The sequence below is a fragment of the Pantherophis guttatus genome, chromosome 15, assembly GCF_059756535.1.
Source record: "Pantherophis guttatus breed Tessera chromosome 15, ASM5975653v1, whole genome shotgun sequence".
NCBI lineage: Eukaryota > Metazoa > Chordata > Lepidosauria > Squamata > Colubridae > Pantherophis > Pantherophis guttatus.
Window position 1 is genome coordinate 7,912,730 of NC_142077.1, and position 27,104 is coordinate 7,939,833.

Sequence of the window (27,104 nt, forward strand, 5' to 3'; positions counted from 1 at the left end):
ACCAAGCCACGCCCACAGAACCGGTAGTAACAAATTTGACATTTCATCAGTGCACTGAGCCACCTGCCTACCGTTTCCAGGCTGCCCGCAGGCAGGGAAGGCTGGCGCCTCTGCACTGGAAACAGAACTGACAGGGCTGGCAGTTGCCACCGATGCCACCCTTGCCCCTTGCTCCCAGTTTGGGACTCCCTTTTGATACAAACTGGCGAAGCTGAAATATTGAATTACAATGGCACTAAACCTTCATTACCAGCTCTTAACACAGATTACTTTGGGGGGGGGAGGAAAGCGGGGAGGGAGGGGGGGGCCAAAGGGGGCTCTTTAATTGCTTTTCCCCATTAGCATTTCCAGAGGAGAACACACTGATTAATCTGAAGAGGCATTTTATGGGAGCTGACATCATCTCTCTCGCCCCCCACACCCCCCACCCTCCGCCTCCCACAACCCATCCTGCAATTCACACTGGGAAAAGTGAACTGACCTCATTTTGGGGTGCCCACTGAGGGATTCCCCCAGGCGCTCAGTGGGGGTAACAAAAAAAAACCCAGTGCCAAGGCCTTGTGGTTTCAGACACGGAAGAAGTGAGCTGTGGGAAAGACTTAGTGTGCTCTAGAAGACTTTATTTATTGAGTCTGTCATCTGCACCTCCGTAACTGTCTGGTTTGGCTCTGCAACCCAACAAGACGGACAGAGACTTCAGAGGATCATTAGAACTGCAGAAGAAACAATGGCTACCAACCTGCCTCCCATGGAGGACCTGTCTACTGCACCAGTCAAAAAGAGGGCTGGGAAAGTATCTACAGACCCCTCGCATCCTGGACATAAACTGTTTCAACTCCTACCCTCAAAACGATGCTATAGAGCACTGCACACCAGAACAACTAGACACAAGGACAGTTTTTTCCCCGAACGCCATCACTCTGCTCAACAAATAATTCCCTCAACACTGTCAAACTTTTCACTAAGTCTGCACTACTATTCATCTTCTCATCGTTCCTATCACCCATCTCCTCCCACTTAGGACTGCATGATTATAACCTTGCTGCTGGTATCCTTAACGATTTATATTGACTGTTTCCTAATATGATTCGATTGCTTACTTGTTCCCTATGACTATCATTAAGTGTTGTACCTTATGATTCTTGACGAGCGTATCTTGTCTTTTATGTACACTGAGAGCTTATGCACCAAGAGAAATTCCTTGTGTGACCAATCACATTTGGCCAACAAAAAATTCTATTCTATTCTATTCTATTCTATTCTATTCTATTCTATTCTATTCTATTCTATTCTATTCTATTCTATTCTATTCTATTCTATTCTATTCTATTGGGTTAGGGATTTTCTGTCTTCACTGTGCGTTGTATTGTGTTGTGGGGGGTGCGCTGAGGAAGCTCAACCAATCTCATTGTACATATGTTGTGCACTGACAATAAAGATTTGAATTTGAATTTGAATTTACTCTGTACATGGCAGTTTCTCAGGTTTCCAGCTTTATATGCCGCTTGTCAAAGCAGATGCTTTCTGAAGTTGGCCTACTGTACAGTATTACTCTGTTTTTTCCTGGGAATGTGGTGAAACAAGCAGCTGAGAAGAAGGAAGGCCTTCACGGCATGCTCTTCAGAGTCCATGGGAAACACCAGCACATCGTTTGTTTCAAGGCAGCTGGCTGACACACCGTTTATATGTTCAAACTGTGATGTTTAAATATATCCATTTTAAAAGTTTGGAAGTGAGAAATCTGGATGAAAAGACTCTCTCTTCCAAGACTTATGTTCTGATCTTGGGATATCGTCACATTTAACACCCTTTTATTTAAAATTAACTCATGCTGGCACATTGCAGAAGGCAAATGTGTTTGAGATATATGCATGCGTGTAAAACATCAAAGGGAATTTCCCTCCCTCCCCCCCCCCCACACTTTCATCAACAAGATCGACTCTTTGGAATTATATTTTAATAGGGTACCAAGTAAGGGAAATGTGTCATGCACATTTTGCTCTCGCTGGTCTAAATGCAAGACTGCTTGAATATTTAAGCCCTAATTGGCAAAGGCAAAGAAATCAAAAACTCTCAATGCATTTTTATGTTGAAACAACTCTCTGGACAAAATGAATAAGTGACCACAATTGAGCCCAAAATTTCTGTTGTTCAGTGAGATATTTGTAAAGGGAGTTTTGCCCTGACATCCTTTCTTGCCACTGTTGGTAAGTGAATCATTGCAGCTGTTAAGTTAGTAACTGTTGTGGTCTGCCAGCAGCCTGCGGAGCTGGCAGCAGAATCGGACAGTGAGGAGGCTGGGGAGGAACGTGGGCCAGTCCTGGAGTCTGGGGAAGGCTCGGACGAGGGCTCTGCATCGGAGGCAGAGATGGGGCCAGGGCCATCTGGGAGTGATGCGCGGATTCCGGAGTCGCCAGAATATCAGAGAGGCAGAGGAACAGGAGGAGCCTGTTCCTAGTGTGCGCATGCGCAGAGCTGCCAGAAGGCAAGAACAGTTAAAACAAAAGGGACAACTTGGGAGTAAGGCCTGGAGATGATTGGCCCCTCCCATAAGTCTTTTTTTTTTTATTGAAAAGTTTTACCCCCATAAGTCTTAAAAGAGGAGCAAAGGCACGTGGGCCCTTTGCAGGAAAGCAACGTTGTTAATTCTGTTCCCAGTCGGCATCTCTGTTTGATTCTGGACTCCGTGTAGCTTTGCCAAGTAGGTCTTTGGCAGCGTGTCAAGGGAGATAAAGGTTGGCGATTATCCCGAAGGTCTTCTCCCGAAGGACTTTTTGCAACTAATTGGGACTCAGCTGTGAATGAACGTAATTCACAGCTATTGCAATAAAAGAGGTTTTTGGGACTACTCGTGTGTTTTAATGACTCAGGAAGCCTAGGTCACAACAGTAACACCGGCGTTAAGTGAATCTGGCCTCCCCGTTGACTTTGCTTGTCAGAAGGTCACAAAAGGGGATCACGTGACCCCAGGATATTGCAACGGTCATAAATACGAGTCAGATGCCAAGTGTCTGAATTTTTATCACGTGGCCATGGGGACGCCACAACAGTCGTAAGTGTGAAAAATGATCATAACTCACATTTTTCAGTGCCGTTGTAACTTCAGATGGTCACTAAATGAACTGTTGTAAGTCAAGGATTGCCTGTATTAAAAATTTTCAGATGTTGCTCAGAAACACGGAACTTTTTCTAAAGGCTGAAAATATTTGACCAAACAGTCTTTCCCAATCTACTGACTGCCAGATATGCTGATTATAATTCTCGTTTTTCTTACCTTTGGCTTTCGGCTGGGAATTAGGAATTGTGATCTAGCATATTTGAAAGGGACCAAAAAAAGACTACTCTGTGAGTTAATTGTGTTAACCTTACAATTTATATTAAGAAAACTTGAGGAATTTTATTTTTATGAATTCCAGTAAAAAGAAAAAAACCAACCATGCCCAAGAACTGGGCATGGCCAGTCTAGTGAAAAGAAGGTCCAGAATGACATGATAGCAGCATTCCAGTATTTGAGGGGCTGCCACAAAAAAGAGGGGGTCAATTTATTTTCCAAAGCACCCGAAGGCCAGACAAGGAACAATGGATGGAAACTTATCAAGGAGATATTCAACCAAGAAATAAGGAGAACTTTTCTGACAGCAAGGACAACTGAAAAATGGAACAGCTTGCCTTCAGACGTTGGATGGGTGCTTCATCACTGGAGGCTTTCAAGAAGAGCATGGAGAGTCACTTGTCCGAAATGGTGTAGGGCTTCCTGCTTGAGCAGGGGGTTGGACTAGATGACCTACAAGGTCCCTTCTTCCAACTCTGTTATTCTGTATTAAAATATGTGATCCACTCTGCCAGTCTCGGATTTCTTTTATTCTACTAAAATCTACTAAAAGCCAAGAAATTAAAAGACGCTTGCTCCTGGCAAATCTAGACAGCATACTAAAAAGCAGAGACATCACCCTGCCAACAAAAGAGCGTATAGCCAAGGCGATGGTTTTCCCAGTTGCAATGGATGGCTGTGAAAGTTGGACCGTAAGGAAGGCTGAGCGCCAAAGAATGGAGGCCTTTGAACTCTGGTGCTGGAGAAGACTCCTGCGAGTCCCTTGGACTGCAAGGCCATCCAACCGGTCAGTCCCAGAGGAGATCAACCCTGGCTGCTCTTTAGAAGGCCAGATCCTGAAGAGGAAACTCAAATACTTTGGCCACCTGATGAGAAGGAAGGACTCCCTGGAGAAAAGAGCCGAATGCTGGGAACGATTGAGGGCAAAAGAAGAAGGGGACGGCAGAGAAGGAGGTGGCTGGATGGAGTCACCGAAGCAGTCGGTGTGAGCTTAAATGGACTCCAGAGGATGGTAGAGGAGAGGAAGGCCTGGAGGAACGTTGTCCTTGGGGTCGCGATGGGTCGGACACAACTTCGCAACTAACAACAACTAAAATCTTCTGCAAAATGATCTAGGTATCCATCATGGAGGTAGCTATGGTAGGTTACGTTTCTATTTGATGATTCTATCCTCAAACCAAACAGCTGTCGCAGAAGACAGATTACTTTATGCGATTCTAGTTTTAATCACTCATTTTGTTTTTAACACGGAATCCAGATTGTTACATCACTGCCACCCAAGGCTCATCCTTGTCTTTTCAAATTGTGCAATGAATCGTTCGGGTAACCGTTCCACATACAGTCAAAGAGCAAGTTATAACATCTGTGGGATGAGAGAATCTACAGATAAGGTTCCTGGAACAAACCGGAGCAAAACACCCCAGTTACTCGATGCCAATTCAAGGACAGGTGCAGAATTCAAGGGAAGAAATAGAAACAACAACAACAAGAAGGGATTTTGTAATTCTTCACGCTTCTAATTTAGAAACGAAATAATAGTTTCGTTGCATTTATAAGACGCCTGACTCCCAGAGACTCTGAACAAAGAAGTAGTGTAGGAAGAAGAAGTGGCCATAAACTTAATTAATTAATTAACAACTCAGCCAACATTCACAGGTGTTATTCTCACCTTATTCTTTCTTATTCTTATTACCCTGTTTCCCCGAAAATAAGACCCAACTGGAAAATAAGTCCTAGCATGATTTTTCAAGGTGCTCGTAATATAAGCCCTATCCCAAAAATAAGCCTCAATTAAGATAGTCAACCAGACAGAGGTGTTTTGTACTGTATTTCCCCCCCCCAAATAAGACCCAACTGGAAAATAAGTCCTAGCATGATTTTTTAGAAAGGTCATAATATAAGCCCTACCCCAAAAATAAGCCCCAATTAAGATAGTCAACCAGACAGAGGCGTTTAGTACTGTATTTTCCCCAAAATAAGACCCAACCGGAAAATAAGTCCTAGCATGATTTTTCAAGATACTCGTAATATAAGCCCTATCCAAAAATAAGCCCCAGTTAAGATGTACCGTATTTCCCCCAAAATAAGCCCTAACCAGAAAATAAGCCCTAATGCGTCTTTTGGAGCAAAAATTAATTTGTTTTGCTTGTTTCTTTTATTTTATTGTGTTGTGTTTTATTCACTAAATTTACTTGCCACCCATTTTGGTGCAAGGTAGGAGACTTACAACATTAATGTACCTAGAGATTTATTTATATAATTTATATACATCACACATGGCAACTCACAATATTAAAAATCCACAATATAATCCCTTCCCCCCTAATCCCAGCCAGGAAACTTCTTAAGCATGGTGGGTATTCGGCCTATAAAAGACAAATGTTATATCAGCTAGTATAGAGGAAGCTTCAGTAAAAGCTGGGCAAGATTTAAATTTAAAGTTGATTTATGGAAGCCAGTGAGATACTGTAAGCGTAGAGCGAGGAAGTTCATGTTGGTGAAAATGCATGCAGTTCCAGACTCTCAGAGTGACCATACACTGCCAAATTTCAGTCGTTTTGGACACTCCAAAGCATGATGCATTTGTTATCAGCTCTTATGCGGGTTATACATTATTGGCCTCATTCCTCTCTCTTTCTCCTTAATCAAGATATGCCTTCCTCCACGGAATGTGAGCCAATCTCCAAATTTGGACAAAGGGTGTGTGCCATCAGGTAAGGCGAAGATTAGACAGACATGGGGATTGCCACATTCTCATGGCAGTTAAGAACTGAAATCCAGAATGTACAAAGCCTCCGCCCTGTATTATATACAATTTAAATGCATATATGTATTGTATATGTATTTATTTACATATCCTTGCAAAGCTCTAGGAACAATTCCTTAGCCCCATTCTCTGGGATTCTGGGAGTTATCCATAATTGATCTTAAATTTACACATGTCCCTCTCCATCACTCCTCCTTTGCTGTCATCTCCATTGTATTGATTTTTAATAATAATAATAATAATAATAATAATAATAATAATAATAATGAGAGGAGGAGGAGAAGGAAGAGAAGAAGAAGAAGAAGAAGGAGGAGGAGGAGAAGGAGAAGGAGAAGGAGAAGGAGAAGGAGAAGGAGAAGAAACATAGGCCATACTGATTTTGAAGAAGAAGAGGAAGAGGAAGAGGAAGAAGAAGAGGAAGAAGGAGGAAAAGGAGGAGGAGGAGGAGGAGGGGGAGAAGAAGAAGAAACAACATAGGCCATACTGATTTTGAAGAAGGAGAAGAAGAAGAAGAAACATAGGCCATACTGATTTTGAAGAAGAGGAAGAGGAAGAGGAAGAAGAAGAAGAAGAAGAAACAACAACATAGGCCATACTGATTTTGAAGAAGGAGAAGAAGAAGAAGAAGAAGAAGAGGAAGAAGAAACATAGGCCATACTGATTTTGAAGAGGAAGAGGAAGAAGAAGAGGAAGAAGAAGGAGGAGGAGGAGGAGGAGGAGGAGGAGGAGGAGGAGGAGGAGGAGGAGGAGAAGAAGAAGAAGAAGAAGGAGAAGAAGAAAAAGATGATGATACCTAGGATGCTGGCAGCAACCCGTATCAACCATCAGTGCCAGTCAATTATATTTGTGATAGATTTTTTAATGTTCAGTTGACTGAGTTTCATGTTTAATGAATAAAGAGATACTACTACTACTACTACTACTACTACTACTACTACTACTACTAATAATAATAATAATAATAATAATAATAATAATAATAATAATAATAATAATAATAATAATAATAATAATTGTAACACAGTGAAACATCCAGGTTTCCCTATCCCAGGTCCTTGGTAAGGACTCAGTAGGTAGACAAAAATGCCAAACCCCAGTCTGAACATCTGAGTGACTGTGCGATGATCAATAACAACAACAACAATAACAACAACACCCTTAGAGCAATACCCAAAGGGTTGCCTAGATACATGGATAGACTTAAATATTCTGACTTTGCAAAAAAAAAACAAAAAAAACCCCCACATTATTCGGAACGGGTTCCATACAGATGTTACCTTAACAGCTCTTAGGTCCTTGGTTAGGACTTGAAGTGTTAAGTTTTTACCAGTCCCAGACTGTGAATCAAATTGAAGATTAAATCAATAATAACAGTCAATGGCATTTGTGATGCATTTTTGAATGTTCAGTTGACTGAGTTTCATGTTTAAGGAATGAAGTTAATAATAATAATAATAATAATAATAATAATAATAATAATAATAATAATAATAATAATAATAATAATAATAATAATAATAATAATAATACTCAATGGAGCATTGACCATTGAAACTACACAGTTATGGACGAAACATGTCACCATGGTACCCGTTGTCATCGGGGCACTTGGTACCCTGGACAAGAATTTTACAAAATACATCATGAAATTGCAGCTTCCTGCAATGACACCAGTGGAACTGCAAAAAACTGCGCTGCTCGGAACATCGTATATTTTAAGAAGATACTTGGTTGATACCTAGGATGCTGGCAGCAACCGGTATCAACCATTAGCACCAGTCAATCATATTTGTGACACGTTTTTAAACGATCAGTTGACTGAGTTTCACGTTTAATGAATAAAAGGAATAATAATAATAAAAGAAGAAGAAGAAGAAGAAGAAGAAGAAGAAGAAGAAGAAGAAGAAGAAGAAGAAGAAGAGGAGGAGGAGGAGGAGGAGGAGGAGGAGGAGGAGGAGGAGGAGGAGGAGGAGGAGGAGGAGGAGGAGGAGGAGGAGGAGGAGGAGGAGGAGGAAGAAGATGATGATGATACTTGGTTGATAACTAGGATGCTGGCAGCAACCCGTATCAACCATTAGCACCAGTCAATGGTATTTGTGATGCATTTTTGAATGTTCAGTTGACTGAGTTTCATGTTTAAGGAATAAAAGAGAGAATAATAATAATAATAATACTCAATGGAGCACCGAGTTAGTTGTTCCAAGATCACCCAGATTGACTAACATCTGCATGACAAAATAGCCACGATGGTGCCTTGGAAGATCTGCAAGAAATATCATTTATTTGCAAGCAAGAACTGGTGGGACCACAAAACAGACAAAAGTAATAGAAAAACAAAGAAGCTCCAGTGCTCTGGGACTTCAGAATTCAAAGAGACAAGCGCCTGCCACATATGGTCCCAGATTGTGTTACTGTGTGGTTATATGTCTATGGAGATTCCCAATTATCCAGGTCACGGATGTCCCAAAGCTGCTTTAGGATTTCCTTGTTTTTTTTGTGTTTTTTTTTCCCCCTTTTAAACTGTTTTGCTTCTTATCCATCAGTTCTGTGTTGTTACATGTTTTTAGATTGTATTTAAAAGTTTCCAGATATGATTCTTGTACTGTGTTATATAGTTTTAATTGTTCTGAGCCACCCCATCATGTATAGGTAGTCCTCGACTTACAACAGTTAAGTTTAGTGACCGTTCAAAGGTACGACGGCACTGAAAAAAAAGAGACTTACGACCAGTTTTTCACACTTACGACCGTTTGCAGCATCCTCAGGGTCATGTCATCAAAATTCAGACGCTTGGCAACTGGCTCATATTTTATGACGGTCGTGATCCCCCTTTTGCGACCTCCTGACGAGCAAAGTCAATGAGATTCGCTTAACAACCGGATGACTAACTAAACAACTTTGCAATGGTTTCCTTAACAAATGTGGCAAGAGAAGTCGTACAACGGGGCAGTTAACTCACTGAACCAATTTCTCACTTAGCAACATAAACTTTGGGCTCCATCGTGGTCGTAAGTCGAGGACTACCTGTATCATGGCTCCTATAAAATGAGGAAAGGAAAGGAAAGGAAAGGAAAGGAAAGGAAAGGAAAGGAAAGGAAAGGAAAGGAAAGGAAAGGAAAGGAAAGGAAAATATAAGAAGGGAAGGGAAGGGGAAAAAAGGAAAGGAAAGGAAGAAAAAGAGAAAGAAAGAAAGAAGAAAGAAAGAAAAAGAAAGAAAGAAAAAAGAACAAAAGAAAGACAAAAGAAGAATTAGAAAGAGAGAGAGAGAGAGAGAGAGAGAGAGAGAGAGAGAGAGAGAGAGAGAGAGAGAGAGAGAGAGAGAGAGAGAGAGAGAGAGAGAGAGAAAGAAAAAGACTCTCCAAGCTCAGAAAAACGCAAGGCCCTTCCTTTTCCGTTGACTGACTCACAAGCAACGCAGAGAATAAAGGCGGATAAAGGGTACCTTGTGCCTGGAGGCGGCTGAACTTGAAATCCATTCCAAACCACACTTAAAGGAGGGACTCTCAGGATCCAGAAACCCCCCCTCCAGGGTGCTTCAGATGCAGCTCAAGTCTGATGGGTTCCCTGTGGGTCGTGAGGCCTCTTTGCTCTGAAGAAAGAGGAGGGAGAAAAAGAGCAGAAGTTTGGAAACGCCATTCCATTTCCTAATCTTTGCATCATATCAAAAGTCACCTATATGGAAAGTTGCTGCCTGCTCCACCTTCCCCAGCATTTATCCCGGGGTCTTCCTTAGTCATTCCCTTGCAAAGTCAGTGCCCTAATAACGGTAAAGGGTTTTAGAAAGGAGCTTCTGAATGAATCTGAAGAAACAGATTCTGCCACTGGAACGGTCCCCTACAATAAGGAAGGGGAACTGATTCTTCTTTTTCCTTTTTCTTTTTTGGAAATGTAAATTTTATTAAGAGTTTCAAAAAGGAGATTAAAAAGTGACAACATCTAATACGAAGGGAAGGGAAGGGAAGGAGAGGGGAGGGAGGGAGGGAGGAAAGAAGGAAAGGGAAGGGAAGGGGGGAAGGAAGGAAGGAAGGAAAAAGAAGGTAGAGGAAGGAAGGATGATAGAGGGAAGGGAAGGGAAGGGAGGGAGGGAGGAAGGAAGGGAGGAAGGAAGGGAGGAAGGAAGGAAAAAGAGGGTAGAGGAAGGAAGGATGATAGAGGGAAGGGAAGGGTGGGAGGAAGGAAGGAAGAGAGGAAGGAAGGAGGGAAGGGAAGGGAAGTGGGGAAGGAAGGAAGGAAAAAGAGGGTAGAGGAAGGAAGGAAGGAAAGGGAAGTGGGGAAGGAAGGAAGGAAAAAGAGGATAGAGGAAGGAAGGATGATAGAGGGAAGGGAAGGGAAGAGAAGGGAGGGAGGGAGGAAGGAAGGAAGGAAGGAAGGAAGGATGATAGAGAAAAGGAAAGGGGAGGGAAGGAGGGAGGGAGGAAGGAGGAAGGAAGGAAGGGGGGAAGGAAGAAAGGAAGGAAAAAGAGGGTAGAAGAAGGAAGGATGATAGAGGGAAGGGAAGGGAGGGAAGGGAAGGGAAGGGAAGGAATGCAAAAAGTAAAAAGAAACACAGTAGAAAGAAGTTGCCAATTTTCTTTGCAGCTAATGCAAGTATATTATCATCTCTTTACAAAAAAACTCTCTTTTTTCCCCTCGCTTTTTCTAACCCCCAAAACCAGAAATCAGAAGTTCGTATTTTTTTCCCCACCACCCTGCAAAAGGTCTCTAAGTCTATGAGGGCAGGGCTTCCAGCCGCAGGTGCCAAGAGGTGGCCAACCAAGGATGGAAGGATGGAGTGACCCACGCTGGACATCAGCTGCCTTCAAGGTAGAGCCGAGAATCCTTTTCCCGTCACAAAGGGCTGAAGAACCGGTTAGCGCTGTAATCCCTCCGCCTGGCTGCGGGCCAGGCCAGCCTTTCCTTGGCTTGGCTTATCTCTGACTACTTCAAAGCGAGACCCCCTTCATAGGTTCAGCGTAATTTTCGATAGATAACGCATAAACACCCCGTTTGTTTTTAATTCTGCTAAAAGCGAAAATGGGTAAGTGGAAAAGGTTTGACTTGGGAGTTCCGGTTTGAAAAAGCACAAGGGCTCAAAAACGACCTCAAGTAATTGGAGACGAACAACATTAAACGAGAAAAAGGAAGACGGGTCCGAGATTTAATCTATCATTTTCAACCAGTCCAGATAATAGCAATTAGCTAAAGAAGCCAACAAAAGAGCGTATAGTTAAGGCGATGGTTTTCCCAGTTTGCAATGGATGGCTGTGAAAGTTGGACCGTAAGGAAGGCTGAGCGCCAAAGAATGGAGGCCTTTGAACTCTGGGGCTGGAGGAGACTCCTGCGAGTCCCTTGGACTGCAAGGCCATCCAACCGGTCGGTCCTAGAGGAGATCAACCCTGACTGCTCTTTAGAAGACTAAGATCCTGAAGATGAAACTCAAATCCTTTGGCCACCTAATGAGAAGGAAGGACTCCCTGGAGAAGAGCCTGGGAACGATGGAGGGCAAAAGAAGAAGGGGACGACAGAGAACGAGGTGGCTGGATGGAGTCACCGAAGCAGTCGGCGTGAGCTTCAATGGACTCCAGAGGATGGTAGAGGACAGGAAGGCCTGGAGGAACGTGGTCCATGGGGTCACAACTTCGCAACTAACAACAACAACAACAACAAAAGAAGCCTTCCCCATGCAGTGCCCTCTGAATTCCAGGTACCCAGAATTCAGTGGCCGCGTTCAGTAAGATCTTAAGGCTTTCACACCTATTAGAGGCCTGAATATCTCTTCTAAATCGCATTGGTTTTTACCCACTATGGTTTCATTCCTTCGTACGTTGATATTCACTCGTTCCTCAATTCAAAATCTCTGGTGAGGCTCAAGATTTGAAAGGCAGTTTTTGTATCTCTGGAAAATTATTATTTACTTTATTCATTAAACATGAAACTCAGTCAACTGAACATTCAAAAATGCATCACAAATACCATTGACTGGTGCTAATGGTTGATACGGGTTGCTGCCAGCGTCCTAGGGATCAACCAAGTACCACCTTCTTCTTCTTCTTCTTCTTCTTCTTCTTCTTCTTCTTCTTCTTCTTCTTCTTCTTCTTCTTCTTCTTCTTCTTCTTCTTCTTCTTCTTCTTCTTCTTCTTCTTCTTCTTCCTCCTCTTCCTCTTCCTCCTCTTCTTCCTCCTCTTTTTCCTCCTCCTCTTCTTCTTCTCCTTCTCCTCCCTTCCTTCTTCTATTATTATTATTATCTCTTTTATTCATTAAACATGAAACTCAGTCAACGGAACATTCAAAAATGCATCACAAATACCATTGACTGGTGCTAATGGTTGATACGGGTTGCTGCCAGCGTCCTAGGGATCAACCAAGTACCACCTCCTCCTCCTCCTCCTCCTCCTCCTCCTCCTCCTCCTCCTCCTCCTTCTTCTTCTTCTTCTTCTTCTTCCTCTTCTTCTTCCTCTTCCTCCTCTTTTTCCTCCTCCTCTTCTTCTTCTCCTTCTCCTCCCTTCCTTCTTCTATTATTATTATTATCTCTTTTATTCATTAAACATGAAACTCAGTCAACGGAACATTCAAAAATGCATCACAAATACCATTGACTGGTGCTAATGGTTGATACGGGTTGCTGCCAGCGTCCTAGGGATCAACCAAGTACCTTCTTAAGATGTACGATGTTCCGAGTAGCGCAGTTTTTTTGCAGTTTCGCTGGTGTTATTGCAGGAAGCTGCAATTTGTTGATGTATCTTATAAAATTCTTGGACATGGTACCAAGTGCCCTGATGACAATGGGTATCACCATTACATGTTTCATCCATAGCCGTGTAGTTTCGATGGCCAGGTCGCGATATTTCATGATTTTTTCCCAGTTCTTTTTCTTCGACTCTGGTGTCTCCTGGTACCGCGATGTCAATAAATTGTACGTTTCGGTTTTCGACAACTGTGATATCTCACGTGTTGTGTTCCAAGTGACGATCTGTCTGTATTCGAAAGTCCCACAAGATCTTCACTTTCTCATTTTCTATAACTTTTTACACTTCATGTTCCCATGACTTTTTGAATACAAAAAGTTCCAATGATTTTTTGAATATTTTTTACATAATGGCCAGTGGATTAATTTAGCAACTCGGTCGTGTCTAGCTTTGTAATGAGTTTGTGCGATTTTGCTGCATTCACATATTAAGTGTGAAACAGTTTCGACTTTGTCGTTGCAAAATCGGCAGTTTGGATTGTCGGTGGATTTTTGTATCTTCGCTTTTGTGGCATTAGTTTGTAGTGCTTGTTCTTGAGCAGCGAGTATTAAACCTTCCGTTTCTTTCTTGATGGTTCCCATCTTAAGCCAGGCCCATGTCAAGTTGCCATCACATTTTCCTTCAATGTTTTTCAAATGCTGTCCATGCAAAGCTTTGGTTTTACATCTATTCCATCTATCTGTCATCCAGCTGTTTTTCCTTATATTCTGCCTCTATTTATATTGTTTGTTTTTTTTTGTAAGTTTGAAATTCACAGAAACTCTCTTGATATGTGTGTGTGTGTGTGTGTGTGTGTGTGTGTGTGTGTGTGTGTGTGTAAAGTGTTTTTCTATCGAGACACCTGGTCTACCCCAGCATATGGGAGGGAGCATACTGCATCCCTTTCGCCTTTCAGCTCCAATCCAGGAGCCCTCAAGCCCAAAGGTTTTCCTTAAATTTGGAAACGCTCCAACTGTGATAACAATTGTATATCTTCTGTAAAGAATTGTATGAGGAAGAAATAGGTAAAAGAGCAGAATAGGGCCAAATTCTGCGACCAGCAACCTCCTTTTGCAGTGAATTTAAACAAATATTGATGCGTTTCCGTGGCAATTCCTGTTCTGAATATCCTCCCAGTCATTTTCTTTTTTTTTTTTAAATAAAAAGGGTCTTTCCTGTTTGTGTTTCAGCTTTAAACTTGTAAATATTTTCTGCCTTAGTGCACGTATCCTTCAGGGAAAAAAAAAAAAAGAGGAAAAAGGAAAAAGACCAAAAAGGAAGATTGCTTTCTTATCTCTCTTCTATCAGTACAGCGCTTAAGAGATGACAGCATGGTGAAGTTTGGGGGGGAAACCCCAAAGTGCTATTTTTTTCCCCCAGCCCATCCCATGGGAAAAATCCAATAATCCCAACGGATGCACTGATAATTAAAGACTATTTCAGTCCCCCAAGATAGCTAATTGAAATTAGTCCTCCAAGCACGAGTGAGTCGAATTCATTTTGCCTTAAGAATTCCCTTCTCTTTCTCTCTAGGCTTCAGCTGGTTTCAAATCAGTGGCTTGGTCCTCCTGGTAACACCTAGGAAGCGTTTCAGAGATATGGGTCTCCCAGTTCTGAACATTAATCTTTGGCATTCCTCCATTTCACCATGCAAATCTATTGCTTCTCTTGTGCATCAGTGGTGGACTGCTATCGGTTCACCCCGGTTCGGGAAAACTGGTAAGTAGTGGCAGCGGGAGGCTCTGCCCACCCGCCCGGACATCATCAAATACGTTCTGTGCATGTGGAGCTCAAAGATAAAGATGAATCGGAATTCTATGTAACCTGGAATACATTTTATAAATGGCTAGAGAAAAGGAGGAATGTAGGGATAGAGATTTAGAAACAAAGTGAAGAAAAGGGGAGAAAAATAAATAAAATAATATAAGAAATATTAGATAGGAATAAATTGGATTTGAATAGATGCGAAGGGAATATGTATATAACTGGAGTGTGATTGAATTACAAAAAGTATATATGGAATATATATACTTAACGCATAACTAACTTAACTTAACACTTAACTTAACTTAACGCTTAAGGCTTAACGCATTGTAAGCCGCCCTGAGTCTCCGGAGAAAGGGCGGCATATAAATCGAACCAATAAAATTTTATATATATATATATATATATATATATATATATATATATATATATATATATATATATATACACACACATATACATATACATACACACACACACACACACACACACACACACACACACACATATATATATATGGAAGATGCAGGATGTTATATTGTAATATACATGCAAGAAAAAGTGTTAGAAAAGTATGTACCAGACAAGTCGCACCATGTCTAATGTTTTTAAATTGTATATTTAATAAAATTTATTTAAAAAAATATATATGCAGAAGCGCGAGCGAACCGGTAGCAAAGGTAAATGTGCATCAGGGGTGAAATCTACTTACCTTGACTACCGGTTCGGAAGCGCATCAGGCGCGATTTTGGACCCTCTGCGCACGCACAGAGGGTAAAAAACAGGTTACTTCCTGGTTAAAACCAGGAAGTAACGACGTCCGGGCGCTATTGCTTCTCCGAACCACCTGCCGCTACAGTTACTGGTTCTCCCGAACCGGTGCGAACCGGTAGCATTTCACCCCTGATATGCATGGAGAATAGCAAATCCCAGTCCAAAGTTTTAAGGCAGGTAATGCAGAGATGAGGTTCACATTTTATAGTCTCTGGAGAATCGCTTCGAAATGCTAGTGGGCTGCCCCTCAGCACCACCACCCCCTACCCTTGGGAACCAGACAGGCTTCCCCTCCCAATGTTTAACTGCCCTAAGATTTCGCCAACAGTGAGGAGGCCGTGGTTAAAACAACCTGGATTTCCTGGCTGTAACGCACTGGCGCCAAGCTCCAAACATTAGCCTAATGTGTAACGTTGGGGAAGTCAAGTTTCCTTTGGGATTTTACCCGTTCTCTGGAAATGTCATATCATCCAGCGAGACTGTTTGTCCAAGAGCGGCTCTTATGTGCACTTGACAGCTCAAAATGAAACCAGGGAATCAAAGGCCCTTCAGAGGTCATGCCTCTGAAATGAGGACTAATTCAATTTAAATGGAATGAAATGAATTTTAGCATGGAAAATATCACACATGCCCCCGCCCCTTTCTTCTTCTTCTTTTTTTTTTTGCAAACTGTTTAGCTCAAATTATAATCCTATCAATCCCAAAGGTGTTTTTATTTTTTTTTTCCAGAAGGCAATTGGACTGTCTTTGTTTTGCTTGAAGAGGTTTCGCTTCTCATCCGAGAAGCTTCTTCAGTTCTGAAGTCCAGTTCAGTCAAGAGCTGAAGAAGCTTCTTGGATGAGAAGCAAAACAAAGACAGTCCAGTTGCCTCTTGAAAAAGGACAACCATGACCTGGATGACTGAGAATCTCCACAGACATAATCCTTTCAGGTCAAGCCAAATCAGAGCAATGCTACAACTAACTGACATTGGTTAGATATTGGTGCCAGAGTCATAGCTGGGAGGAAAAATGTCATCTAGATTATTCTGAAGGTCTTTGCTAAGCCATTTCTTTGTCTTTCTTCCTTTCTTTTTTTCCCCTAACACAATTTCCCTGGAACTCCTTTACGTGTAGAATTTGCAACATGTTAGTTAGCTAGTTCTTGCCCTTTGCCGCAAGAGTTTAAACAGTTTTTTTTCCCTCTAGTCATCAGCTGGGACTCAGGAGGCAGCAATAGATTGGGGGTGGGACCAAATAAAAGGTAAGAATAACGGGAATGGGGGTGGGGAGGGGGGAGGGCGGGGGGGAGAACCGGTTCGGTGACGTCATATCGTCAACGCTACCGGCTCGGCCAAACCGGACCAAACTGGGAGGAACCCACCACTGGTGCACATGCGTGCCAGAACCTGGAAGTTTGGCTTTTCCGGAGTGTGATCTGTTCACGCGCATGGCAGTGCCAAAAACTTTCCTGCACATGCGCGCCGGCCAGCTGATTATCGGGCACGCATGCCCGCTAGAACCCGGAAGTTCGGCTCTGAGGTGCGAGCGATGTTTCCGCTCAGTGCCGAAAAGGTTCGCCATCACTGTTCTATACAATTGAATTGAAAAAACCCTGATACTGCATTAATATTACACTATACAGTAGAATTTAATATAGTTACTGTTCTGGGATAGAAGCTGTTTTTCAGCCTATTTGTCCTTTGTTTTTATTGTCCTGTACCGTCTGCCAGATGGTAATAGTTCAAAAAAAAAAAAAAACCAACAACAACCAGGGTGCCCAGGATGAGATGGATTTTTAAGAATGATTTGATTGAACTTTCTTAAGGCAGCGAGAGCTATAAAACTCTTTCAAGGCAGGACATGAATCAGCTCCGACTCCCACACAGCTGCAGGAGTGAGGTTCTGTATTGTATGATTGATCAAGCCTGAACGCTTCATATGTCTGACACGGAGATAGCAGGGATCATATATTTGAACCATGTGTCCCTCTTCTCACTTGTGTCTGGTCTACAGAGCAGCTCCTCATTAAATCACCTTTCTTAGTGCACTCAAGCAAATTGGGAGGGTGGGGTAGAGAATGAGAAGCAGAGATAACGTTGAAGCTCTAAAGAGCAAGTTTACTCCGGACTGCCTCTGTCTTTCCTACAGACAACAGTTAAGGAAGCAACCTGGTGAAAGAGTAGGATTTACTGTACACCCCCCCCTTCCCGTGCCATTCTAGGAGGGGCAAGCCTCACCCGGCAGAGACAAACAGACCAGCTCAAAGCAGGTTTAGAGAAATAATGCCAGGATTGAGGTGGTGTGGGGGTTGGGGGGGGGAGAGAGAGCAATGCTGTTGGTCGAACTGAGACGGGAGCTGTTGTTTCGGTTATTTGTTAGGTTGGCATGAAATCACCTTGGCAATATTCAGAAGGGAAATCGGCAAGACGGTTTTGAAGTTGGCACACGCTGGTGAACCTAAACAAGGCATCGGGCAAGGAGCCTCCTCCTCCTCCTCCTCCTCCTCCTCCTCCTCCTCCTCCTCCTCCTCCTCCTCTCTGTAGAATTTTCTTGGCTGCTGAAAACAGCTTTTTTTTCAGTAATGGTCAATCGCAGTTTCTGATGTTTTTTTATTTTATTTTTTTATTTTAGTTTGTCAAACATGTACGAGATAACAGGAAGAAGTATAAACATGGATATGTATACAGGAAATGGGGACGAATAAATGGGGATGGTAGGACAGGGACGGTAAGCACGCTGGGGTGCTTATGCACACCCCCTTACAGACCTCTTAGGAATGGGGTGAGGTCAACAGTAGACAGTCTAAGGTGAAAGTTTTGGGGGTTTTGGGATGTAACCACAGAGTCAGATAGTGCATTCCAGGCATTGACCACTCTGTTGCTGAAGTCGTATTTTCTGCAGTCGAGTTTGGAGCGGTTTACCTTGAGTTTGTATCTACCCTGTTTCCCCCAAAATAAGACATCCCCTGATAATAAGCCCAATTGGGCTTTTGAGCACATGGCAATAAGGCCAAGCGCTTATTTCAGGGTTCAAAAAAATGTAAGACAGGGTCTTATTTTCGGGGAAACACAGGAGAAAGAGAGAGAGAGAGAGAGAGAGAGAGAGAGAGAGATACCCTGTTTCCCCCAAAATAAGACATCCCCTGATAATAAGCCCAATTGGGCTTTTGAGCACATGGCAATAAGGCCAAGCGCTTATTTCAGGGTTCAAAAAAATGTAAGACAGGGTCTTATTTTCGGGGAAACACAGGAGAGAGAGAGAGAGAGAGAGAGAGAGAGAGAGAGAGAGAGAGAGAGAGAGAGAGAGAGAGAGAGAGAGAGAGAGAGAGAGAGAGAGAGACCCTGTTTTCCCCAAAATAAGACATCCCCTGATAATTTTGAGCGCATGGCAATAAGGCCAAGTGCTTATTTCAGGGTTCAAAAAAAATATAAGACAGGGTCTTATTTTCGGGGAAACACGGTATTGTGTGCTCGTGTATTATTGCGGTTGAAGCTGAAGTAGTCATTGACAGGTAGGACGTCGTAGCAGATAATTTTGTGTACTACGCTAAGATTTTTGGGGGGGAGGGGGGTTGGTTCTTCATCAGATTAAGGACCGAACTGAAAACAAGGGAGGCTTACGAGCGCTTGCCGCTATTTGAAAAAGAACATGGTGTCAATTCTGAGAGTGCAACAACTCCTTGGTAAAACGGATTCTCATCCGAAGATTTAGGTATTACGGCTTCTACTGTCTGGGCTTATCTATCAGCTGCGATTAGCTCTACGGTAGCTATTGAGGATGAATGTAAATCTGGAAAGGGGAAACCAGGGGCTTCAGCCAGACCGGGGTGGGGGGTTGGGGGTGGAGCAGCTTTTCTCCTGCAAATTGTGGGGAGAACTGGAAACTTCTCAGGCTACGTCAGACTGCCTTGCGTGCTGATTCTCACACACACACACACACACACACACACACACACACACACCCCAAAAAAAAGATAGCTCAAAATTCATTCCCAGACAGTTCTAATTATTTGCAGAGCTTCTTCCTGGCTGAAGCTCTAAACCAGGGGTCAGCAACCTGCGGCTCTGGAGACGCATGTGGCTCTTTCACCCCTCTGCTGCGGCTCCCTGGCACTCAAAATATGCGTCACAACCGCCAATGTGCTACACCCGCCGGCACGCCATTTATTGAGCTTTTCAACCTCTGATAAGCCGACCATGGATAAATCCAAGAAAAGAAAACAGAACGTTTAATTCAACTACATATGCTAGTTTTGTGGCCGCTCAAAAAATAGTCAGGCACGGGAAGAGTTTTTGTGGCTCCCGGTGTTTTCTTTTCTGTGGGAAATGGGTCCAAATGGCTCTTTGAGTGTTTTAAGGTTGCAGACCCCTGCTCTAAAGCAACCGTGTCCCGCCAGAGCCTGGTCGTTCTCTTCCATCTTCCATCCAGGACTGTTTGGTTGGGTGGATCCAGCAGTCCTGGCTTGACAGCCTGAACTTGGTGTGTCTTTACCACCCAGAGCTGTCGTTCAGCAGTTTCTGGCTCCTTTCCCAGGACCATTTTGACAGCTATCTAGACCTCAGATCCGCAGATCCAGAGGCAATCGGAAGTACGAGATAGCTCCTTGTTTGTGGCACACGGGCAACGTCTTAAATCAACAGGTTTGCATTTGTAGACCCAAAGGCCACAGATTCCAGCACTTTGATTTCAAATGTACCAGGTAGAGTAAAAATCCAGGGAGTCTTCCTTCCTTCCTTCCTTCCTTCCTTCCTTCCTTCCTTCCTTCCTTTCTTTCCCTCTCTGTTTCTCTCTCTCTCTTTCTTTCTCTTTCTTTCTTTCCTCCTTTTTTCTTTCGTTCTTTCCCTCTCTCTTTTTCTTTCCTTTTTCTTTCTCTCCCTCTCTGTCTTTCTCTCTCTCTCTTTCCTTTCTTTTTCTCTTTCTTCTTTCTTTCTTTCCTCCTTTCCTTTCTTTCTTTCCTTCTTTCCATTCTTCCTTTCCTTTCTTCCTTTTCTTCTTTCCCTCTCTCTCTTTCCTTCTTTCTTTCTTTCCTTTCTTTCTTTCCCTCTCTCTGTCTTTCTTTCTTTCTCTCTTTCTTTCCTTCTTTTTCTTTCATTCTTTCCCTTTTTTCTTTTTTTTCTTTCTTTCTTTCCCTCTCTCTCTGTCTTTCTCCCTCTCTCTTTCCTTTTTTCTTTCTTTCTTTTCTTTCTTTTTTCTCTTTCTTCCTTTCTTTCCTTCCCACTTTCTTTCCTCCTTTCCTTTCTTTCTTTCCTTCTTTCTGTTCTTTCTTTCCTTCCTTCCTTCCTTCCTTCCTTCCTTCCTTCCTTCCTTCCTTCCTCTTTCTTTTTTGTTTAATTGCTCTGTCTTCAGTATTGAAGGAAAAGAAACACCTATTATCCCCTGAACGTGTTTAGCTTATTTTGGCAAAATAATTCTTATCCCAATATCTGTATATCGGACTTGCCTTTCCATTTATACTGCAATATCTCCCTGAATGTTTTGCCACACGTTAAACCTCTGGATGAAGATGCTGACATCCCTATGACCCCTCCTAATGAGTGCCTTAGCATATGTCCAAAGAAGGTTTTAGCCCACTCTGTTAATCAAAAGCTTTCGGAATGACATTTTCCACTGATGTGGGAAACACTACCGACAACATCCGCAAGTGTCTTTGTGCAAACGAACATGTGTGAAATCTATTTTGTCTATGACAAAAGTCTAAAAAAAAAAAAATAGCTCGGCGGATCATCAGAACCACTGGAATATTGAGTATCTCTCTAAACACCGTGTGAAGCACATTTCACTGTAAAGGCGTAAACACTGGCAAGCTGGTTGGGTTTTGTTTCGATATTGAAGGATGGAAACGCCTTCAAGATAAAGATGATAAAAATCAAATTTCCTGGGAACTAATGATTCCACAATAGAAACTGAATTATACACTCTTGAAAATAAACACCAACATGGACTTTTCGGTCCACAAGTAAGCTCATATGTGTACATCCATTTGCTTAGTTACATACTGTATGGTGGAAAGAAAGAAAGAAAGAAAGAAAGAAAGAAAGAAAGAAAGAAAGAAAGAAAGAAAGAAAGAAAGAAAGAAAGAAAGAAAGAAAGAGGGAGGGAGGGAGGGAGGGAGAGAGAAAGAGGAAGGAAAGAAGGAAGGAAGGAAGGAAGGAAAGAAGAAAGAAAGAAAGAAAGAAAGAAAGAAAGAAAGAAAGAAAGAAAGAAAGAAAGAAAGAAAGAAAGAAAAAGAAAGAATTAGCTCAAGGGAATCACTCATAGCAAACAGTGAATCAGGAAGGCTTTGTCTGATTTTTTTTCTAAGCCATCTATATTCCACAAATAGGTTGTAAATTTGGCTATATGTGACGTATTGAGCGGATATGGACTAGTTAAAATCCTCTGGTGATCATCAGCTATTGGGAAAAGATTCACGAGCATATGCACACAAAATGTTTCAAAGGCAACTTCACTTCCATTGTGAAGGATAGCAGAGGAACTCCATTCTGACAGATTTAAAGTCTCAGGTTACAAAATAATAAACAGCATGGCATTCACACACACATACACACACACACACACGGTACTCAAACATAAAAGAAGGACAAATCTCAATCAAACCAGAGACAATTTGGAGAGATGAAGATTATGTCCTTAAGAAAGAAAGATAGAAAAGAAGACAGACCATGATGTTTAAAAAGACCTGCATTAGAAGTTAGGGGTAGGGTAGGGTAGGGTAGGGTAGGGTAGGGTAGGGTAGGGTAGGGTAGGGTAGGGTAGGGTAGGGTAGGGTAGAGTAGAGTAGAGTAGAGTAGAGTAGAGTAGAGTAGAGTAGAGTAGAATAGAATAGAATAGAATAGAATAGAATAGAATAGAATAGAATAGAATAGAATAGAATAGAATAGAATAGAATAGAATAGAATAGAATTCGTTATTGGCCAAGTGTGATTGGACACACAAGGAATCTGTCTTTGGTGCATACGCTCTCGGTGTACATAAAAGACAAGATACATTCGTCAAGAATCGTAAGGTACAACACTTAATGATAGTCATAGGGAAACAGTCAATATAAATCTTAAGGATACCAGCAACAAGGATAAAGGAGGATAGGATAGGATAGGATAGGATAGGATAGGATAGGATAGGATAGGATAGGATAGGATAGGATAGGATAGGATAACAGAGTTGGAAGGGACCTTGGAGGTCTTCTAGCCCAACCCCCTGCCTAGGTAGGAAACCCTACACCACTTCAGACAAATGGTTATCCAACATCTTCTTAAAAAACTTCCAAACATTGCATTTTTCATGGTTGAGAGTCCCCGTGTTAACTGGCTTATTTTCCTGGCCTTCCTTAGTGCAATTCAGAGTAGCACACCAAATACTTCTATTTTGTCTTCATAACAAACCTGCAAAGAAGGCCCAGGGGGCAATTAAAATAGGCTGTATCTAAAACTACATCAAGGTTGCTTCCCCTGTACATAGATAAGCTTGAAAGGCCTACTTTTGGGGTTTGTTTCCTAACGCATACCTGAAGGAAAGGACAGGGAATTAAAATAATCCTTTCAGGTTTGGTGTTTTTTTTAAAAAAATGCTTCCCTTCTAAAATAAAAGCGTTCCTGGAACTTAATCCGTGCAGGAAGGGATGGTTTCTGCCACAGGAAGCGAGCTGATGCCAAATCAGGCTATCTGACCATCTAGCCGAAGTCTGGCTCTGAGATGCTCCTGGGCTTCAAAACATCCATCATTTTCACCTGGAGGATTTTGTACAAGCTCAGTCTGAAGGCACCAGGATGTTCTGCTTCTAAAATTATTGGCCCGTTTATGCACGTGGTGCGACGTGACAGGGAAGCACAAGAAGAGATTGAACAGCCATTTATCCAGGATGGTATAAAGTCTCCAGCTTGAGCAGTGGGGTGGACTAGGAGACCTCCAAGGCCCCTTCCAACTCTATCATTCTATGTTCTATGCCAGTGATGGCTAACTTTTTTGCCGTCGGGTGCCAAAAGCGGGGGGAGTGCAGGAGAGGTCGTTTTTCACCCTCCCCAGGCGCCAGAGGCTTTCTTGGAGCCTGGGGAGGGTGAAAATGGCCTCCCCCACCCCCCCGCTTTTGGCACGCGACGGCCATGCCCACCAAGCCACGCCTACCAAGCCACACTAACCCCACTAAGCCACGCCCACAGACGGCATCAACCAGGGGTGAAATCCAGCAGGTTCTGACAAGTTCTGGAGAACCGGTAGCGGAAATTTTGAGCAGTTCGGAGAACCGGCAAATACCACCTCTGGCTGGCCCCAGAGTGGGGAGGGAATGGGGATTTTGCAGTATCCTTCCCCTGGAGTGGGGTGGGAATGGGGATTTTGCAGTATCCTTCCCCTGGAGTGGAGAAGGAATGGGGATTTTGCAGTATCCTTCCCCTGGAGAGGGGAGGAAATGGAGATTTTGCAGTATCCTTCCCCTGCCATGCCCACCAAGCCACTCCTACCAAGCCACACCATGCCCACCAAGCCACGCCCACAGAACCAGTAGTAAAAAAATTTGGATTTCACCACTGCTGGAAACGGCCCGTTTCCCGACTTCCGGTGGGCCTGGAAGGCCTGAAAATCAGCCAACCAGCATGCGCACGCGCACTAGATCTAAGCTAGGGCAATGCTCGCGTGCCCACAGATATGGCTCTGCTTGCCACCTGTGCCATAAGTTCGCCGTAATGGTTCTATGCTTTCTTGTTGAGAAAACAAATGCATTCAGGATCTGCGCCCTCAGTCAGCCACCCTAAAAGCGGAGTCCCAGAAAAGTAGCTTATAGACTATAAAAGGAACAGCCTCCAAACTAATCTTACCTGATGGTTAATTACAAGTCCTCTGATGCTCTCAAAAAAAATAATAATAATAATAATAAAAAATAGCTGGCCACTCCAGTCAGGAAAGCAGATAAAATTATTCCTTTTCTCCTGCTTTCATCACCGACATAGATTCTGGAATGCTAAACTAAACTGTATACTTTTTAAAAAATAAAATTCCACACCCATCAATACTTGCCCAACACAGCAGACAAGAGCCAAAGATTGGGGTGTGAAAAAAAAAAGAATCTATGCATTCAACAACCGTCATTCTGTACCATAAACAAGCGAGGGAAGAAGGAAAAAAAAAAAATCCTATGGAAAAACAAGATTTAATCCCTCGCCTATCTCTTAATAAATATCAAGCCACGGTGAGATCGTTATCAACCTCCTTCTCAAACTAAAGTTTGTGACCCATTTATTATTATTATTATTATTTTTTAAGCTGAGTACGGTGCAATAAGGGCCCTGGAGTCCTGGAGCCTTCCCAAAAAAATAAGAGTTTTGCAATGATTACAGCAACAAAAGTAAAGAAATAGAAAAGTAATAACTGATCAAACGAGAGGGAGGCGAAGATGAAGCAACTGAGCAATTCTGTAGGAATTCTTCCCTACAGAGCCAGATCTTCAGGTGGCCGGGAAACGGATTCCAATTTCGGGAAACGAATTCCAATTTCGCCATATTTATTTCCCCCCCCAAACAGACCAAATTTCCAGATTTTGACACCTCATGGAACAAAGGCACCCTTGTTTAACAAATCAAAGCAGGTAGAATCTGCCAAAGGTAAGTTTCTGTGCAATGTAATCCTGTTCGATGATCCTGCCATTTTAGCTTATTCCAGGAAATTCCATAAGAATTCCTTGCAGGGGAATTTTTTTCCCCAACTTCTGACAACCACAATCTTTTTCGACAACACAATGCCTGAATCTGCTTACTACGGCCTTTGGGAGTGAGGCTGAGAGAGCTTTGGGATAGGGGGGGAAAAAAATCTCAGAGGAAGGAAAATTGAAATTATAAAATTGTGAAGCCGTTAGCTGTCATCTATGGATACTTCTAAATGAGACTGAGGATTTTCTCTGAAGGGCCTTTGGCCCTTTCCGAACACACAGTCCTTCGTGGTTCTCATCGCCGTCACTCCTCATTCACACCTGTTCTTCGGTATGAAAATGTGTCATCCTATTGCCAAACTCACAGATTGCATTTGTTGGAAGGAACATCTGAAGGTTTCTGCCTGAAAACAGGACTGCAACGACGTTCCACGAAGCTCCTCCTGAATAAATAAGCTTAGACATGCACTCCAAAGGTTTGAGGATGGCTTCCAGACGGCGATATCGCAAAACCTTTTGTTTTTCATTTATCACAAGATGATTTCCAGTTGCAGAAAAGGCAGCTGTCAGCCAAATCTCTTCTAGAAGAAAAGGATGTCTTTTTCTTTTGGTTAGTGGATGTACCGAAGGAGAGGGGAAGCAATAAGCTGACTTTGTATAAAATATACGAAAGTATGAAGGCTATTGCTTAACGCACTGTAAGCCACCCTGAGTCTCCAGAGAAGGGCGGCATATAAATCAAAATAAATAAATAAATAAATAAATAAATAAATAAATAAATATTTAAGAAACTGAGGAGACAAAAGATTTTTCTCCACTCCTATTCCTTTAAGAACTCCAGTTAAAATGGTAGCCAGAATACGCTGGATGTATGAAAGAATGGTGGTTGGCCAATGTATGGAACTCACTGCTTCAATGTGTCTCGTTGACATAAGCATAGGTAAAGGTAAAGGTTCCCCTCGCACATACGTGCTAGTCGTTCCCGACTCTAGGGGGTGGTGCTCATCTCCGTTTCAAACCCGAAGAGCCAGCACTGTCCAAAGACGTCTCCGTGGTCATTTGGCCGACATGACTCAACGCCAAAGGCGCACGGAACGCTGTTATCTTCCCACCAAAGGGGGCCCCTATTTTTCTACTTGCGTTTATTATGTGCTTTTGAACTGCTAGGTTGGCAGAAGCTGGGACAAGTAACAGGAGCTCACCCCGTTATGCAGCACTGGGGATTCAAACCGCTGACTTTTTGACCGAGAAGAAGACATTGGCCTGATCCACCACCTCACCGCATCCTCCCAAGGATTCTTGGTCACATTAGTTATCTTTGGGGAGAAAAACAGACAGCTACTGCAGCCACCAAAAAAGCCAATGCAATCCTAGGCTGCATTAACAGAGGGATAGAATCAAGATCACGTGAAGTGTTAGTACTGCTTTATAAGACCTTGGTAAGGCCGTGCTTGGAATACAGCATCCAGTTTTGGTCGCCACAATGTAAGAAAGATATTGGGACTCTGAAAAAGAGTGCAGAGAAGAGCAACGAAGATGATTAGGGAGCTGGAGGCTAAAACATATGAAGAACGGTTGCCGGAATTGGGGATGTCTAGTCTACCGAAAAGAAGGGGACATGATAGCAGTGTTTCAATATTTGAGGGGCTGCCACAAAGAAGAGTCAATCTATTTTCCAAAATATTTGGAGGCCGGAAAAGACACAATGGATGGAAACTAAACAAGAAGAAAAACAACCTAGAACTAAGGAGAAATTTCCTGACAATGAGAAAAATAAACCAATGGAATGGCTTGCCTTCAGAAGTTGTGGGTTGCTCCATCACAAGAGGCTTTTAAGAAAAGAATGGACTGTCTGAAATGGTATAGAATCTATAGGGCATAGGTATAGGCTCTATACTATAGAGCCTCCTGCTTGAGCAGGCGGTTGGACTAGAAGACCTCCAAAGTCCCTTCCAGTCCTGTTAATCTGTTATTGGAAGGTTTAAAAAAGGCATCGAATTTATATGTTTTAGGAAACAAATTTAGTGATGTCTTTGGAAGGTTATCCACAGCAGAAAAATGACACAAAGGAATATTTTTCTGAAAAGAAGAAGTTGAGCCCTCACTAGAAAATTAAAAATTTAACCTTTTTTTTTTTTATTAAGCA

The 27,104-nt window shown here is 42.6% G+C and overlaps 1 protein-coding gene across 2 annotated transcripts in view; it reads right to left on the reverse strand.

The window, feature by feature from the left end:
- CASZ1 (castor zinc finger 1) overlaps positions 1-27,104 on the reverse strand; it is a 337,439-nt gene that overhangs the window by 256,960 nt on the left and 53,375 nt on the right. For both annotated transcript variants that reach the window (XM_087878963.1, XM_087878960.1), the window contains exon 2: positions 9,541-9,687. The gene's annotated coding sequence lies outside the window, so the exon portion shown is untranslated. The remainder of the gene's footprint in view (positions 1-9,540; positions 9,688-27,104) is intronic.